This window comes from Panthera leo, chromosome F2 (assembly GCF_018350215.1).
Source record: "Panthera leo isolate Ple1 chromosome F2, P.leo_Ple1_pat1.1, whole genome shotgun sequence".
NCBI classification, from domain to species: Eukaryota; Metazoa; Chordata; class Mammalia; order Carnivora; family Felidae; genus Panthera; species Panthera leo.
In genome coordinates this window covers 77902272-77919015 of record NC_056695.1, presented here as the reverse complement: position 1 = coordinate 77919015, position 16744 = coordinate 77902272, and the positions used below count along the sequence as shown (strand labels likewise).

Below are 16744 nucleotides of genomic sequence, written 5' to 3'. Positions count from 1 at the left end.
CAGGTTCTGTGTGTGAGAGACTCCCCAACGTTTTCCCAGCCCCAGTCAGCCTCCCCCACTTTCCCAGCAGTGACGTCCGCAGTTGCTCTGTTGCTAAAACCTGAGCGAAAAGACAGAAGGATCGCCTTTGGTGGAAACGCGGGCTGCTGGAGGTGCGTCAGGGACGTGGGAGTGTTCGCGCGCTCCCCGGCAGGCCGAGCCACGAGGGGGCAGCAGAGGGCCACGCTTCGGAGCCAGGGCGGCCTGGCCAGGGGCGAATCTCCACCCTCCCCTCGCTGAGCTCCTCTTGACGTCCAGCTGGAGGAATTAATTACCGACTGGTCAGATCCAGCCTGGAAAGCCCGGAAATCCTGCTTCCTATCTCTGGCTTTGTCCACTTGTACTTGATCTTGATTCATTCGTAGGTTCCAGGCCGTCCTGGGCACCGAGTCTGCCTAACACATTTCATGGAGTCCTTTCTTAGAGTCCCTGCCAGCCTAGTGCTGGGGGTAGAGTGACCCGGGGGACGGGAAGCGTGCAGAGGACCAAGGCCACCTGGGTCCCGCCTTGCCTTACTGTGCTATTAGCTGCACAACCTTGTGGAAACCACCCCTGAATTCTCGATGCTCCTGGAGGCGTCCCGGTTCCTGCCACCCCACCTGCGTTTCCTCCGATCGGAGGCGGCAAGGACGGCCACCACCGAGTTTCTGACGACTTCATGAAGGAAAGGTGGTGAGGGGCTTACCACGCCTCTACACTCAGGGCAGAAACCCAATTCATGCCTGTACCCAGCGGGCATTTAGTAGGCACCTTCTCTGTGCCTGATGCAGGCCCTAGTAGTGCGTTGGTGACCAGGCAGACAGAGGACCTGCCCAGACGGTAATTTTGTTCCAGAGGGAAGGGGGAACGCACACTTTGTCAGGTGGGGATACAGGTTTACGCCGCCCGTACTTTCTTCGAAAGTAGGGTGTTCCCAGACCCAAAGATATCCTCTCTCAGGCTTTTCAAATACCTTAGGCCACAGCTTGCTAGCGGACACACAAAGTAAATGGAGACGGGGCACAGATGCGCACACAGGGCAAAGCGCTGGCGGTCTGATGGGGAGAATCTGAGATGCTGAGATGCCGAGAGGCCGAGTGTAGTTCCAGGGAAAGACGCTGGGTGGCGCCACTCTCCCCGTTCCGGAGCTGCCTCTGCAACAGCTTTGTTGCAAAACCGACGCTGAACCCTTTTCACTTTTTGCCTTTTTTTTTTTTTTTTTTTTTTTTTTTGTGCAGGCAAAAAAAAAAATCCTCTTTGGATTCCTTTTAATTAGTGGAAACAAGGACTAATGTAGGTGTTCTGGAAAGGTAAAGTGGCACAACGCAGTTTTTTGAAAAGCGAGGGATACCCGTTGGTGCTGTGGAGAGCAAGAAAAGGTGAGCCAGAGAGAGGGGAGGGAGATCATTCCTGCCATTGTTATCCCCCTAATTGTGACTTGGGAAAGTTGTCTACGTCATCAACCGTGATCAACACGAGGGGCATAGCAGTGGATGCGGGCTTCCCTGTTAACCCTAAACTCGCAGAGTTGACGTGGCATCGTCCCCCAACGGGAGGGCAGCGTGCAGGCGGGTGGGTGATGCAGAGAGAATCTGAGCTCAATCTGGAAGCAGTGAGTGGGGATCAGCTGGGTTTGGGGGTGTGGTGACGAGCAGACAGAGCAGCAGGGCGCTGACAGGGGGTGTGGGGAAGCTTGCGTGGGGGAGGGGCTGTGAGCAGAGGCCGGGACCAGGTGAAAGGGGCTGGCAGCTGGCGTGTGGGAGAGAGCAGGGCGGGTGCCACCGTCACTGGGCTCCCAGGCAGGGCCTGCAGCCCCTGTGCTGAGGGGTTTACCCCCATTACCTCACTGAGGGTGCATCCTGGGGGAGGAGGTCGGCCTCTGTTCCCCTCGCTTTCAGGCAGGTTGACTTTCAGCCTGCACATGATACATGGAAAAGGAAGCATCGATCCACAACGCCTGCTTAACAGGAAAATGTATCCGTGTGCGCAGGTGTGTGTGCAGGTGTCCCCAGTCTGTCCGAGCAATTCGCAGTGTCCGGGTCATGTCCCCTCCCCCCACCAAGTGGCCTGAATGAGAGCCCTGGACGTTGTTTTAAGGGCTGCTTGCGGTCCAGCGTCGATGGCCTTAGATCAGGCCGCAGTGCGTTTTTACGAACTCCCAGGCCAGCTTGGTGCCACTGCAGAGGCCTCTGTGATATCCCTCCCCTCGCTCCCTCCTTGTTGTGCCTGATCTTCAAAGCGGCCTCTGATGCCCTGACTGCAAAGAGAATTTTAAGCAAAGAACACACTCTTGTGCAAGTGGGGGGCGGGGGGGGAGGGGCGTGGAAGATGCTTCTGTGGGAGCAGCCAGAAGCCCCCCCGGCGGGGGTGGGGGGGGGTGGGGAGAGGCGAGCGAGGAGAGCATCGCGCAGCCTGACTGCAAACAGGAAATCGGTCGGGAGAAGTCGCATTGTCTATCGATTCCTGACCCATTTGTTTACTTGTTCATTTGTGCGCTCATTTATTAGTGTCATTTCTCATGGGCCCCAGGGACACTGAGACAAAGGGACACATTTTCTGTCCGCAGGAGCTCAGAGTCTACCCGCAGGAACAGATGGGTGAACAGACCACTGTGATGTCTGCTTGATAACAAGCTTGCAAGATTTAACCTTTCTGCGAAATGTAATTATGGAATCTTGGTAAATTTATTTAACATGTTAGTGCCTCAGTTTGCTTAAATATAAAATGGGGGGGATCACAGTGGTATCTCAAAGGTCTGTTATGAATATTAAACAAGACAATACAAGGCAACACTGGGCTGACTTTGTGACATAGAAGTCCTCAGGGAATATTAGCTGCAATAATTTTCATTAATATTATTTGTTGACACAAATATATATGTGGCAAAATACAGAGTCATAGAAGAAATTAAATATAGCGGCTTTGTAATAACCATTTTCTCTAAGGGCAGGGGGAAGGAAGATTACAAAGCAAAGCATAGCTGTCATTCTTATTTATAAAACATTCTGGGGGCACCTGGGTGGCTTGGTCTGAGCATCTGACTGCGGCTCAGGTCGTGATCTCACAGTTGGGCTCATGAGTTCCAGTCCTGCATCAGGCTCTCTGCTGTCAGCACGGAGCCACTTCACATCTTCTGTCTCCCTCTCTCTCTCTCCCCTTCCCCTACTCATGCTCTAAATTCTCTCTCTCTCTCTCAAAAATAAATAAATGTTTTAAAAAAACCTACAGGGGTACCTCGCTGGCTCATTCAGGTAAGCCTCTGACTTTGGCTCAGGTCATGATCTCAGGGTTCATGGGTTTGAGCCCTGAGTTGAGCTCTGTGCTAACAGCTCAGAGCCTGGAGCCTGCTTCGGATTCTGTGTCTCCCCCTCTCTCTGCCCCTTCCCCACGTGTGCTCTATCAAATATAAATAAACTTTTTTTTAAAAAGTCACAAAACAGTGAGGGATGTTACAAGCTGGGTGATATATAACTAAGTCGGGCTGGATAAAAGCAGGGCTTTTGGAGGAAATGCCCTAGGAGGCCTGCCAGGTATGCACAGAAATAGTGGATGCTGGATCTGGAAGAGGGAACGGAAAGGAGACCACAGTTTGAACACTTACTGCATCCCACGCTCTGTGCTGGATTCTTTTTTGTGTGAACCTACTTTAATGGGAAATTAGCAACCGTGCAGAAACGTGCACAGCACGAACGCGTACCTAAGCAAGGTTTGGACGGTGAACATCGTAGGAGACTCCTGGTTCTCAACCGGTGGAGATTTTGCGCCTTAGGATTTGGCAAAGTCTACAGACATTTCTGCATCCGCAGTTGTCTGAACTTAATTCAGTCGTTCCCACTGACCCGCTGTGTGACCTTGGACACGTCCCTTCAGCTCTCGGTGCCTCGTTGCTGCATCTGTAAAGCGGGATCCTGACGCTACTCCAGTCACAGACTGCTGTCACAGCAGCTGGTGTAGGGACAGCAGTTGGAACCCTGGCAGGCACACCGGCGGCGTCCTGTGTGCTCACTGTTTTACTCTGTCTGGTGTTTAGAGCAACAGCAGAGGACTGTAAGTCTCCCGGGGACGGGCGGGCTGGCGGTTGGCTGGTCAAGGTCATCAAGTGAGTCCTGAGGGTTCAGCAAGCCAAGTGGGCGTCCTCGGTGCGTGAGGCGGGCCTGGCCTCTGCAGGGCCCGCTGCACAGAGCTCTCCCTCAGCCTGCCTGTCCTTCGGGGGGAGCGCTTGGTCTCCCTGACCGGCATCATCGCTCTCTCCAGGACTGTGACAGATGGGGCCATTTTGACTCATTGGGATTTTTGGCAAGAAAAGAGCAGATAACAAATTGGGTTCTGTCTGCAAATGACTCCCCGTTGTGTGAGAGATTCTGACTCCCCAGTGCCGTTTCTGTGGCACCAGCCAGCTCCTCTTTGCCCACAGCAGCATGACATTTTATTATTTGACTGTCTCTCCAAGGCTACAAAGGCACCTGGAGCCTAGTAGACCCTCACTACTTGGATTCCTCAGTCCCTCTCATGTTACTTTTCCCCTGTGTCGACCACTGGCAAGACACAAGCCTTCCCTCAAGCCTCCCAGGCCCCCAACTCTGCATGAGTGAAAAATACGCTTCGTTAGAAGGGAATGGGGGTGACGGGGCCACAGCACATGGAGCGACACCCCATCATGAAGCTCAGGGTGAATGAATGAGGGGACCTGCCTTCTCACCCTGGCTCCGCCCACCTGAGACGGTTAACCTCATCTGCCCCCACCCGCGACCCCCTCACCCAGCTAAGGGTCACTGACTATCCGAGTGTCGGTGACCTGTTCAGGCAGTGGACAAAGAACGTGAGGGACCCCGGGGTCACACTCAGCTCTGCCACTGACTATCCACAAGAGGCTCAACATCCAGATGTCTCCTTCTCTGCATTCGCTCCCAGGAGATGCTGACACCTTATCGCGCCAGGTTATGCGAACATTAAATGAAACAGAAGGGAAGAGGTTGGGACGCTGGCTGCTCCATGGCAAGTGCCGCGGAGGTGATTGCTGTCATTAGTGTCCTTGCCGTGCTGGTGCTGGTTGTGACCCCGAGGCCTGGAGCGCTGCCCTCAGGCTGGCTGTGCCCACAGGCTCTGCTGCCCAGGAGCTTCTTGGTCTCGACCACTCGTCCCATGTAGCCCGGAGCCACCTCTACCGTGAAATGGGAATAAGAATAGTGCTCCCAGAATAGAGTTGTTATGGTGACAGTTCATGGGTCTGTTTCTGGTAGGAAAAACAAAAAATGACTTAGCTAGTTGCCCAGCCAATCCTAAGCCCTCAGTGATACTGGTTAGGATTAGGAAAATAACAAAAACCACCATACGGGAGTGGTGAGTGCGCGCGGGTCAGCGTGGAGCCCAGGTAATTCTCATAACAGCCGGGTTTAACAGACAGTTTGTCCCAAACCTTATTTTTAATGTTTGCTTATTTTTTGCGATCGAGAGAGAGAGAGAGACGGTGTGAATGGGGGAGGAGCAGAGAGAGACAGACACACACAGAGAGAATCTGAAGCAGGCTCCAGGCTCTGAGCTGTCAGCACAGAGCTCGTCGAGGGGCTCGAACCTGTGAACCGTGAGATCATGACCTGAGCTGAGATCGGACGCTTAACCGACTGAGCCAGCCAGGTGCCCCCCAAACTTTTTAAGTTGCACAGATGAGATCAAACCCTTACCCACTTCTGCGAATTTTCTTTCATCCCTCCCCGCCCCCCTCCCTCAGCACCACCGGGTAGGGTTCCCCATCCTCCTGACGCTTCTGTAACCCCTGGGCCGCCCACATCACAAGCCTCGTCACTCTTCATTTTCACTGGGCTTTTTACACAGTTGGACAGGGCTCTGTCTTGTTTCCTGTTGGATCCCCAGTCCGGGGTCCAGCGCCTGGCACAGAGTAAACATTCTGCAAAATTTGTTGACTTCCTATAAATTCAATGACATTACATTTTATCACCCAAATAGAAGCGTAATTCATATCTTGTGTGCACCCCGGGGTTCTCTCTTGAGCGCGGTATTGAGCCGTCTTCCTTGTGAAAGTGTCAATCTTGGCACGCACCCCCTACCAGGGTTATTAGTTATGAAAGCTTCTCATACAGATGTTAAGAGGCTGGGATCGCTGTCAAGCCCCTCCCCCAAATGACATCTTTCACAGAAGTTTGTCCTTTGAACTCAAGAGACAGACTTTCTCCAGCGCTCCATCCAAAAGGGTTTCCATAGCAACCACCACCACTTCAAAGGTGCCAGAATGTCTCCCCCCTACATCTGACTTCCTCCCTCCCTGGGTGCCATTCAGGTGACACGAGGCAGTTGGAATGAGCCCCAGGTCACCTCACCAAATGTTTCACAGCTGGCAGGAGCAGGTGCACCTATTAAATAAATTACTCAAGCTACAGAGGGGCTGGTGCATCATCTTCCTGTGACTCCAGAGAGAGGCTTGCTTTCATCAGTCTACCGTCCATGAAGAAATCCCTGAGCTTAATCAAAGGCTCATTGTCCTGGGACATTGTACATAAGAGGTACTTCTTAAATGTGGGCTGATGGGGTGAGAATACATGCAGCCATAACACGTATATGTACGTATGTGTATATATGTACATACAATTAATGTCATTTTCTTTACTAGTTGTTTAGCTCCTGATATTCTATGCCTGATTCAATGGGGGTATTTTAAATTTTTTATGTTTATTTATTATTTTTGAGAGAGAGACAGAGTGCGAGCGGGGGAGGGGCAGAAAGAGCGGGAGACTCCGAATCCGAAGCAGGCTCCGGGCTCTGAGCTGTCAGCACAGAGCCTGACGAGGGGCTCAAACTCACGAACTGTGAGGTCATGACCCGAGCCGCAGTCGGACACTTAACCAGCTGAGCCACCAAGGCGCCCCCAATGGGGTTATTTTAAATGCAAAGTATAACAACATGAGGTATCACTTTCCTGTATTCAAAAGATTGAGATTGTAAGGTAAAGGTCCCTCTCGTTACCATTTGGAATTGGAGGAATTAGTTAATATCTGTGTTAAATATATTTATCCTCAATTTCTACATCTAGGAATATAGTATCCCCTACACTATTTATAATATACAACACTGAAGATGCCAAAAATAGCTGGCTTAATTACCTAACAGTTTATTATTGTTTATTTATGCTCCTATGAATGGCCAGGGCAGTTCATCTGGTATTGGCTGGTCTCACTTACGCATCTGTGCCCTTTGTGGGTTAAACATGCTAACCTTGCCTGGGTAGTATCATATAATTGGACATGGGCTGGGCAGTGGTTGGGGGCCAAAAGAAAGGAAGTTGATGTGTGCAGACACTTTCTTAAGCTTCTGCTTAGCCTCAGGTCACATGACCAAGCTCAGATTCATGTGAAAGGCAGTATTCAACGGCATGAGCACAAAGAGACCAGAGAGTTTGGGGTTACTGGTGTAGTCATTCTGCCAGCAATGTACTGCACTGTGGTTGGAGAACTTTGTATGATACCAGTTACTTGAAACTTGTTGAATCTTGCTTTATGGTCCAGAATGTGATGGGCTTTTGTGTTGTTTTATTTTTAATTCCATGCATACTTGAGAAGAATTTGTGATCTCAGATGGTTGGGGCAGCATACTAAACGTCCCTTAAATCAAGCTTTTAGGTGTACGACTCACTCAAATCTTATCCATCGTCCTTGACTTTTTATATGCTTGACATAGTAAATAATTGGGAAATCGCATTGAAATTTCCCAGTATGATGGAGATTTCTTAGTTCTGCCAATTTCTGTTCCTTGTATTACACACACACACACACACACGCACACACACGCACACACACTTAAAAGTTTTTTTATTTTGAGAAAGAGAGCATGAGTGGGGGAGGGCAGAGAGGCAGCGTGAAGGGAGAGACAGAGGATCCCAAGCAGGCTCTCTGCTGTCAGTGCAGAGCCCAATGCGGGGCTCAAACCCGTGAACTGTGAGATCATGACCTGAGCCAAAATCAAGAGTCAGACACTTAACTGACTGAGCCACCCAGGCGCCCCTGACACATATACTTTTGATAAGAGAATTTTCGTGTATCTTTTCCAGCTTTACTGAGGCTCAATTGACATTAGAATTATAAGATATTTAAAGTGTGCATTGTGGAGATTTGATGATATATGCATACATTGTCACAAAATGATACCCGTGTTAATTAGCACATCTGTCAGTATTTTGAGGCTACTTTATCAGGAGTTTATAGCTATAGGATTGTATTCAACCATCCATATTCGTAAAAGTCCTTTTGGTCTTAAAGTCAATTTTGTATGACATCGTAGAGCTAAGGCGGCCTTATTTTGGTTGTTATTTGTGTGGTATATCTTTTTCCATATATTTTTTTTAATTTTTTTTTCAACGTTTTTTTTTTATTTATTTTTGGGACAGAGAGAGACAGAGCATGAACGGGGGAGGGTCAGAGAGAGAGGGAGACACAGAATCGGAAACAGGCTCCAGGCTCCGAGCCATCAGCCCAGAGCCTGACGCGGGGCTCGAACTCACGGACCGCGAGATCGTGACCTGGCTGAAGTCGGGCGCTTAACCGACTGCGCCACCCAGGCGCCCCTCTTTTTCCATATTTTTATGGTCAGTGTTTCTGAGTTGTGTCTCTTACAAATGGGACACAGTTGTGATTACATTTTAATCCTTTGCTAAAACATTTTAAATAAAGAGCTTGTTGTATTTGTATCATTTAGAGCCTTTGGACTTAGGTTTTCACTTTCAATTTAGAATTTTTTCGCCTTTTTGTTAAACTTCCTCTGCCTCCTCACCTTTACTGGTCTTCTTTTCAACCAATTACTTTTGGTTTATTTGTTTTCTCATTTATTTTATTTTATTCCAATTTTTTTTTTGGTTGTTCTACTGACTTTTAAGTTAAACACTTCTTTTATGTTCTTTTGAATGTCGCCACTGGATTTTTACACTGAATAATTCATCTTATTTACTCAGCTTTACCAACAAGAGATTTTGTTATTCACATCATGATTTACACTCAACAACTGTTCGAAATTTTGGTTTGGGCTATTTTATAAACCGCAGATTTAGCAATATTACCATGATCATTATCATCCAATGTTTACATTTGCTCATGTTTCCGAACTCTTTTTTATTATTTATCTATTCTTTTTGCTTCTCAGATTTTCTTTTGTAGTTATTTTTACTTTTCCAAAATAAATAGTTTAGAAATACGTTAGTAACAGACTCTCTGATTTTTGTTTGTTTGCTTCCTTGAAATGCCTTTGTTCTTGAGATAAGAGTTTTATTTTTTTATGTTTTAATTTTTTTATAACATTCATTTTTGAGAAAGAGATACAAAGCATGAGCGATGGAGGGGCAGAGAAAGAGGGAGACACAGAATCCGAAGCAGGCTCCAGGCTCTGAGCTATCAGCACAGAGCCCGACGCAGGACTCGAACCCATAGACTTCTAGATCATGACCTGAGCCAAAGTTAGACGCTCAACTGACTGAGCCACCCAGGCGCCCCAGAGATAGAGTTTTATTGAATAACCAATTCCAACTTGATAATTAATTTATTTTCGTTCTTAGAAGGTGTAATTCTCATGTTTCCTGGCTTTTTTTTTTTTAATTGAGAACTTGGTATTAGTCTAATTATCGTCCTTTAATACGTGATCTTTCTCTCTGGCTGCTTGTAAGATTGTCATTTTGTATGTGACGTTTTGCTATTTCATGACAGTGTGTACAGGATTGGATTTCTTGTTATTTATCTCCCTCGGCATACCTTGTGTTTCTTATGTTTGAGGATTCATGTTTTTCAAAGGTCCAAAAAATTGTCAGGCATGAAAACTTTAAATATGACGCATTTCCTGTTCTCTCTATTGTCTGCTTCTAGGATGCTCCTTAGAGATAAGCTTACATTAGGCATTCAGTCTGTCCTCAGTGTCTCTTGACTCTATTTCCCACCCCCCATATTGTTATTGTAGATTCTTGAGAATGTCTGGAGGTCTGTGTTCTGACGTGAATTCTAGCCTCTACTGCATACGATCTGCTCGTGAGCCTCCCTCTGCTGGAGTCTCATCGTTGGCTCATTCACCTTACATGCTGATCACCTTCTGGCTGGAAACACTAACATAGTAAAAGACTCTATTTTAAAGAGTCAATTGAAGGGGCATCTGGGTGGCTCAGTCGATTGCACATTTGACTTCGTCTCAGGTCATGATCTCGCAGTTTGTGGGTTCGAGCCCCGCGTCGGGCTCTGTGCTAACAAACAGCTCAGGGCCTAGAGCCTGCTTCGGATTCTGTGTCTCCCTTTCTTTCTGCCCCTCCCCTGCTCATGCTCTGTCTCTCTCTCTCTCTCTCTCTCTGTGAAAAGTAAATAAACATTAAAAAAAATTAAAAGCCTTAAAAAAAGTAAAAAAGAAAAAAGAAAAGTCAATTGAAGGTAAGGTCCCACGTGTTTCTGTGTGTGCTGAGAAATGACAGGAAGTGGGGTCCTGGTTGTAGCCGCTAGCTGGCAGGAACATGGAATGGGGAAAAACTGGTGACACTCCCCATCCTTCCCCAGCGTCCTGGGTGCTCAGTCAGTGGCAATGGTGGTAACGGCGGAAGCTGCTTCTTGGTTATCCTCGCATAGGACTTGGCTTATCCTTCCTTTGGCTTCCTGAAGATGAGACACATCCGTGGGGAGGACAGCGGAGTAAGGTCTTGCTCCTGGAATGGCTATCGTGGCCATATTGGTGGATCACTTCTGGTGGTTTAGGGAGTCATTTCAGGAAGCAGACTATTTGGGGAAAAAAACACTGATGTCCTGGATTCGGTCCTTTCTGTGCATATGAATGATTCGGCTTCTCTTCTTTCACGTGCAGAACCCTGGCTGATACACAATTAGCTGTGTTTTTCATTTGGACAATTCTATCCCTATTTCTAAAATCTCTATTCATTTATTTAAAAATAAACCTTCCTGGTCTGCTTTGGATTGTGTGGTAGTTTGCTAGGGCTGCTTGTAACAAAGTACCACGGACGCGGTGGCTTAAACACAAGAGATTTATTGCCTCAGAGCTCTGGGGGCTAGGAGTCTGAGATCAAGGTGTGGGCAGGATTTTTCCCTCCAGAAGCTGAGAGGGTGAATCTATTCCATGCCCCTTTCCCTGGCTTCTAGCAGCCTGTGGGAAATCTGTGGCATTCCTGGCCTTGTAGGTGCACCAGCCCCCTCTCTGTCTTCATGTTCACGTGGCATTCTCCTGTGAGTGTGTCTGTGTACCAGTTTCTCCTTTTATAAGGACACCAGTCACATTGCAATAGGGGCCCACACGCTCTATTGTGACCTCATCTTTACTTCTTGCGTCTGAAATGACCCTATTTCCAAATAAGGCCACATTCTGAGGTACAGGGAGTTAGAACCTCAATGTACGAATTCAACCGAGAACAGATAGTAATTTGTCACTTGCTAGTTATTATACCATTTTTCATATCTGCTAACATCTTATAACAAGTTACTTTTAAATATTTATCTGTCACTTACAATATCTGAATCATTGGATGGGTGGGGGATCTTAAATGGTTTTTATTTCTGTTGACCCTTTGCTTGCATATTTGGCGATTTTTGTTTCTAAAATCATGCTTTGTTGATATGTGGGAGTCTGAGGTCTTCTATGCAGAATACTTTGTCCTCCAGAGAGGATTTGCATTTGCTTCTGCCTGGAACTGCTTCCTGAGACCTTCCTAGGACCTCATTCATCTCACTCAGTCTTCCCTGTGCGATGCCACAGTTGGGTGGCATAAACTTTCCTCTCTTGTTGCAGGGTCCGGGCAGGATTCCTCCTAAATTTGTGTTGGTCCCAGATTCCCAGAGATTAGGGTAGTGTCCTTGGTAAATTGCTGTTTTCTTTCTCTCCCGGACTTGGTCTTTCTTTCAAGCTGCAGAAATGATGCTTCACAGAGTGTTTTCTTTGTTTTCCTTCCCAGGGTCCACATTCACCTTACAATGTTTTGCATCCTTGTTTTGGAAGCTAAATTAGGGGGAAGGCCCTGATAATAACTTCTTTTGAGGGAACTGGCTTTCAAGATGGGTTATCTCTTTTTTTTCCAGGAAACCTCTTGGGCCTCCAGTTCTCACTCTTCAGATACAGAGGATGTGAGTTGCACCCTGAGCCCTCTCGCTCTCAGCTGAGTGAAGCGTGCTTCGGTAAGGCGCTTTTCTGTACACTTACTTACTCCTCACTTGATTCAACAAATATTGGTCGAGCCACATGTTGACCCAAATCCTCTTTCAATGTCAAGCAAATTGTATTTATTTGGAAATCATGCCTGACTTTTAAAATTTATAATTAGACATTTATATTATGATACATGATGCTTTCTCATCTAGTTTTGTTTCCTTTTTATTTCACTGAGTCAGAGAGGGTTGGAGATGTGATTGTGTTGTGCTTGTAATATGCTGACAGAAAGCTGACAGCTGCTGAAATCACCCCAGACAGAAGCCTGTATTTTAAGAGGAATAATACCAGGGAGAGAGGGATGAAGAGGACAATAGAAACTGGGGGGGGGGGGGGGTGGTAGAGGCACCTGGGTGGCTCAGTCGGTTAAGTATCTGACTTCAGCCCAGGTCATGATCTTACAGTTTATGAGTTCGAGCCCCACATCGGGTTCTGTGCTGACAGCTCAGAGCCTGGAGTCTGCTTCAGATTCTGTGTCTCCCTCTCTTCTGCACCTCCCCAGCTCATGCTCTATTTCTCTCTCTCACTCAAAAATAAGTAAACATAAAAAAAAAAAAAAGGAAACTGGGAGGTAATGAGAAAGGTTTGCTGATCCTTCTGAGAAGTATAAACAGACAACTCCGTGTTTCACAAAATGTATTTGGATGAATTTAGGGGAATAGACATGTATAAATAAAAAGGGCACATACCTTCTGCATGCATAACAAGGTATGTGCACTTTTTTTTTAATTTTTATTTAATGCCAATGTATGTAGAGCTAATGAATACAATATATGATGTTTATATCACCTTAGAAGTTCTGCATTCCCAGGTGAGATTTGATCATTTGACATTGACTCCTAGTAGAATTGGAAAAATCAAATCATGCATGTCATTGGTGTCAAACTGGGTGCCTGGTTTTGAGGAGCCAGGGGTCCCATAGTGGTGGTCAGCTGGATTAAAAATGGCATTGCCATATTTGCATAGGTGGACTCCATTAAAATAGAAATATTTATCAAGATAATAATGTATCTCGTTTGTTACAAGTCCCAGTTTCAACTCAGATATTATATATAATGCAGAGAAAGGATAAACAACACAAATACATAGATACTTCTCTCTTTAAAACTTCTAAGTCACCATCTACTCAACCTCCAGTTTCCTCCAAGTTAGCTCTACCCTGAATATCTTAACTTGGAGGTAGAGCGTTCCAGCCCATGCAGCCTTATAAGTCAGGGGCTTGAGAAATTAGAGCTACTTTACCAGACTACTTCTCATGTGTCAAGGACAAGTCTAGATCTAGGATATACAGCAGTGTGTCCCAGGATCGACTGTATAGGAAGGTGCTTCCTCTTCCTTTCAACAAACTTGTTTCTTCCAGTGGAAATATGGCAGAAAGATTTGCGAGTTGGATGCTGAGAGCTTGGGTACAAAACAGCTCTGTTTTATTTGACAACCTTCCAAGCGTCTGCCCTAAATGCCGATCCCCACCCCCCCCAACTTTGCTTTCCAGCCCTGATAGACCATTATAATTTCTCTATTCGTATAATTTTCATTTGTTAGAACAAGGTACAGCTGTCTCAGGGGAAAATGTTTTTGAGAAAGTAGCTTGCCTATAAATCCATTTGTTTCACAATAATTAATTTGAACAAACTCCAAAAATATGCTTTAATAACTTCTCAGATCCCAATTAGGGCCAAATAAATGGCTTTCATTTATGGCAGAACCGATCTGATTAGGTTTCTTGTTTGGTGCACTATAAGCATGCAAACTATCCACCCTGAGGGACATCAAGCGAAATCCAAATCTTTAGATTTATTTAACCACAAATGCATATTTATAAATTGCAACAGACTTTTCTAATTAATTTTGCATCATGCTAATGATTTTTCTTTGTAACAACTGATTACATCAGGAAGGATCACAGCCAGATCTAGAGCCATTTGCAGTCACTGCTAGTTTGGAGAGAAATGGAAGGAAACGATAAAGAAAAACAAATTTCAGGGAGGTGGCTCCTCAGAAGTAATTACTGATTTCACCAAATGTCCACTGAAGCAATCCAATCCCTAACCCTCATTTAGTAAGCTCCACTATCTTGTCCATTTTACAGCTCGGTTTACTTGCAACTGACATGTTTTCTGGTGAAGAAAATCATGATGGCAAAGTCTGTGCAGAGGCACGACACTGAAGAGTCTGAAATGACACCCGATTTTGAGAAGGAAAGGTATGAGGACAGAAGGTCAGGCAAATAGAAAGGGTCATGGATAGGGCACTGGAGACCCGAGTCTGAGCACTTCTGCCTCTTCGGAGGAGGAATTCCAAATTGGCCAACTGGAGGCATTGAAATAAGTCCCAGAAAAAATGGGGTGGGGTTGGCTTGAGAAAATAGAGTACCTTGAATGGAAGAAGGGATGTTCTGCTTTAGCAAAACTAGAGCTGAGTAAAGAAAGTGGAGTGAAATTATAATGGTGATGGAGCACCTGGTTGGCTGAGTTGGTTAAACGTCCGACTGTTGGTTTCAGCTCGGGTCATGATCTTGCGGTTCGTGAGTTCAAGTCCTCCATCAGGCTCTGCACTGACAGCACAGAGCCTGCTTGGGATTCTCTCTCTCCCTCTCTCGCTGCCCCCCTCCCCCACCGCCGCTCATGCTGTCTCTCTCAAAATAAATAAATAAACAAACATTAAAAAAATAATGGTCCTGCTGGAGATAAGGAGTAGGGATGTGAGTGGGGAAGTTAGAGGCATTTCACAGTGTCCTACCAGAGTCTACTGAAACAGTCATACTTTTGTATTAGAAAAGGGGCTTTAAGGAACCCCCAGAAGGCTTGTTGTCTATCCTTTGAATTGTGGAGGTTAATAAGAGGTACTCAAGGCACTTCCGACTAAAAAATCTCCACACGTCTTCAGGTGTCCATCACTAAGACAGTGTAAGAGTTAGGTGCTAACAGAGAGGAAGTTAAATTTTTTTAGATCGCCAGTCCTCACAACTGATGGAGGGTGTTGTATTAATAAGACTTTTGCTGTTCTGTTGCTCTACAGGATGATGTAGGATAGATCTCCAAATAGGAAAAAGCATCCTGGCTGGTCAGTGAAAATTAAACATTGTAGGCTCAAATTATATTTTCAAAAGCTCTTCTGACCAAATGGGAAGCAGCTGGGAAATGAGAAAGTTCATGACTGTTTCTGGAGAGGGTGTTGCACAGCAGAATTTGACTGAGAATTTAGATTCAATAAATCAGGCTGGAAAATGGATAGAAGTGGAATATATTCCCCAAACCATCTGTTTATCTGGACACGGTCTGATCAGGAGGGCTTTACATTGAGGCTGAAGGGGAAGCAGGGAACAGGAAAAGACGTACAAATTTTAAAAGTTGGTTGACTACCTGGGTGCATGCTTTATAGTGATCTTCTTCAGTTGAAGAAAAAAAGGGGATTAATTCCATGGTTAAGGGGAATGCCTCACAGAATGGTGCAGGCAGGCCTTGGACATGGACTGAGGTAAAGGACTCATGCACTTTAGGTCCTCAGGAGTCTTTTTATTTCAGATCAGCACATCCACTGCCACTGTTTTCCAGTCAACATGGCAGACAGTAGCTGCCAGTCAGTCATCAACTGTCATATCCACCCAACAAAGCATCCCAGTTGGTTCAAGTCTTTTGGTCCCCATCTCTGGCTGGCTGGATCAGGAGTCCATTCCTGGGTCATCGACTGTGGGCATGGGGAGGAGGCCGAGCCATGATGTGTTTTTCCTGTGGCTCTTTTCACTGCAATCGGTTGGACCAGGGGCCTGCGGAAGAGTGAGCATTTATGAGGAGGTCAGGACCACTGGTATTACAATTGGTAATTCGCTGTCCATTGAGTCAACAACACTGGAAGAGGTGCTGAGTAACCAGAAAAATAGGCAGCCAGACAGCCATAACCAACACTGTTGGGAGAGAGGAGCAATCCCACAGGTAAACTTGAGCCCCCTGCAGTGGTGAGCAGAGGGCTCTGAGCTTTCGTACCCAGGCGTTGCTGACTCTCCAGCATTTAACAAAATCCCAGTTGGGACTCTTAACTGAAAATATGTGGAATGAATACATGAATTATTAGAAAGTGGAGATACCTTGAGATGGCTTTTAAAAGAAAGAACTTTATAGAGGGGGGTGGTTAGTTTATTTGAGGAGAAGTGTTTCACTGGGGCTGAATGTGGGCGGGGCCACCATTTGTAACACTCTTGACTTGACAGGAAATAGGCCAGTTGTTCTAGTTGAGCAGCGGAGGATGCCTAAAGCTTGAATCAGCACCCAAACCCACTCCAGGTGAAAAGGTCGGATCTTTGATTGTCAGATTAGCAGACCCATGTGGTAACGAGGTTCGTTTCCTTCTCTGAGATGCATCCTCACTATTCAGTTTCTTCTTTGGCTAAATGAATCCAGTTTGGCTTGGTCAGATCGATGTATTTTATATCACATCAATTGTTTGCAGTTAGAATCTGGTGATTCCTAGAATTTCTGTGGGTAAACTTGCTTGCTTTATCTATTGAAATTACTATTTACTGCTTCAGATGGCGTTGCCTTGGTGAGCA

The 16744-nt window shown here is 46.3% G+C and overlaps 1 long non-coding RNA gene across 2 annotated transcripts in view; it reads left to right on the top strand.

Moving 5' to 3' along the window:
* The first annotated feature begins 1558 nt into the window (after positions 1-1558).
* The window catches only part of LOC122211216, a 45518-nt gene continuing 30332 nt past the window's right edge, over positions 1559-16744 (top strand). Inside the window, exons 1-4 of one of the 2 annotated variants that reach the window (XR_006198565.1) lie at positions 1559-1630; positions 2585-2696; positions 12072-12167; positions 14288-14401. This is a non-coding gene — a long non-coding RNA (uncharacterized LOC122211216). Of the gene's footprint in view, positions 1631-2584; positions 2697-12071; positions 12168-14287; positions 14656-16744 lie in introns of those variants that run through there. The other variant, XR_006198564.1, reaches the window with a different exon arrangement.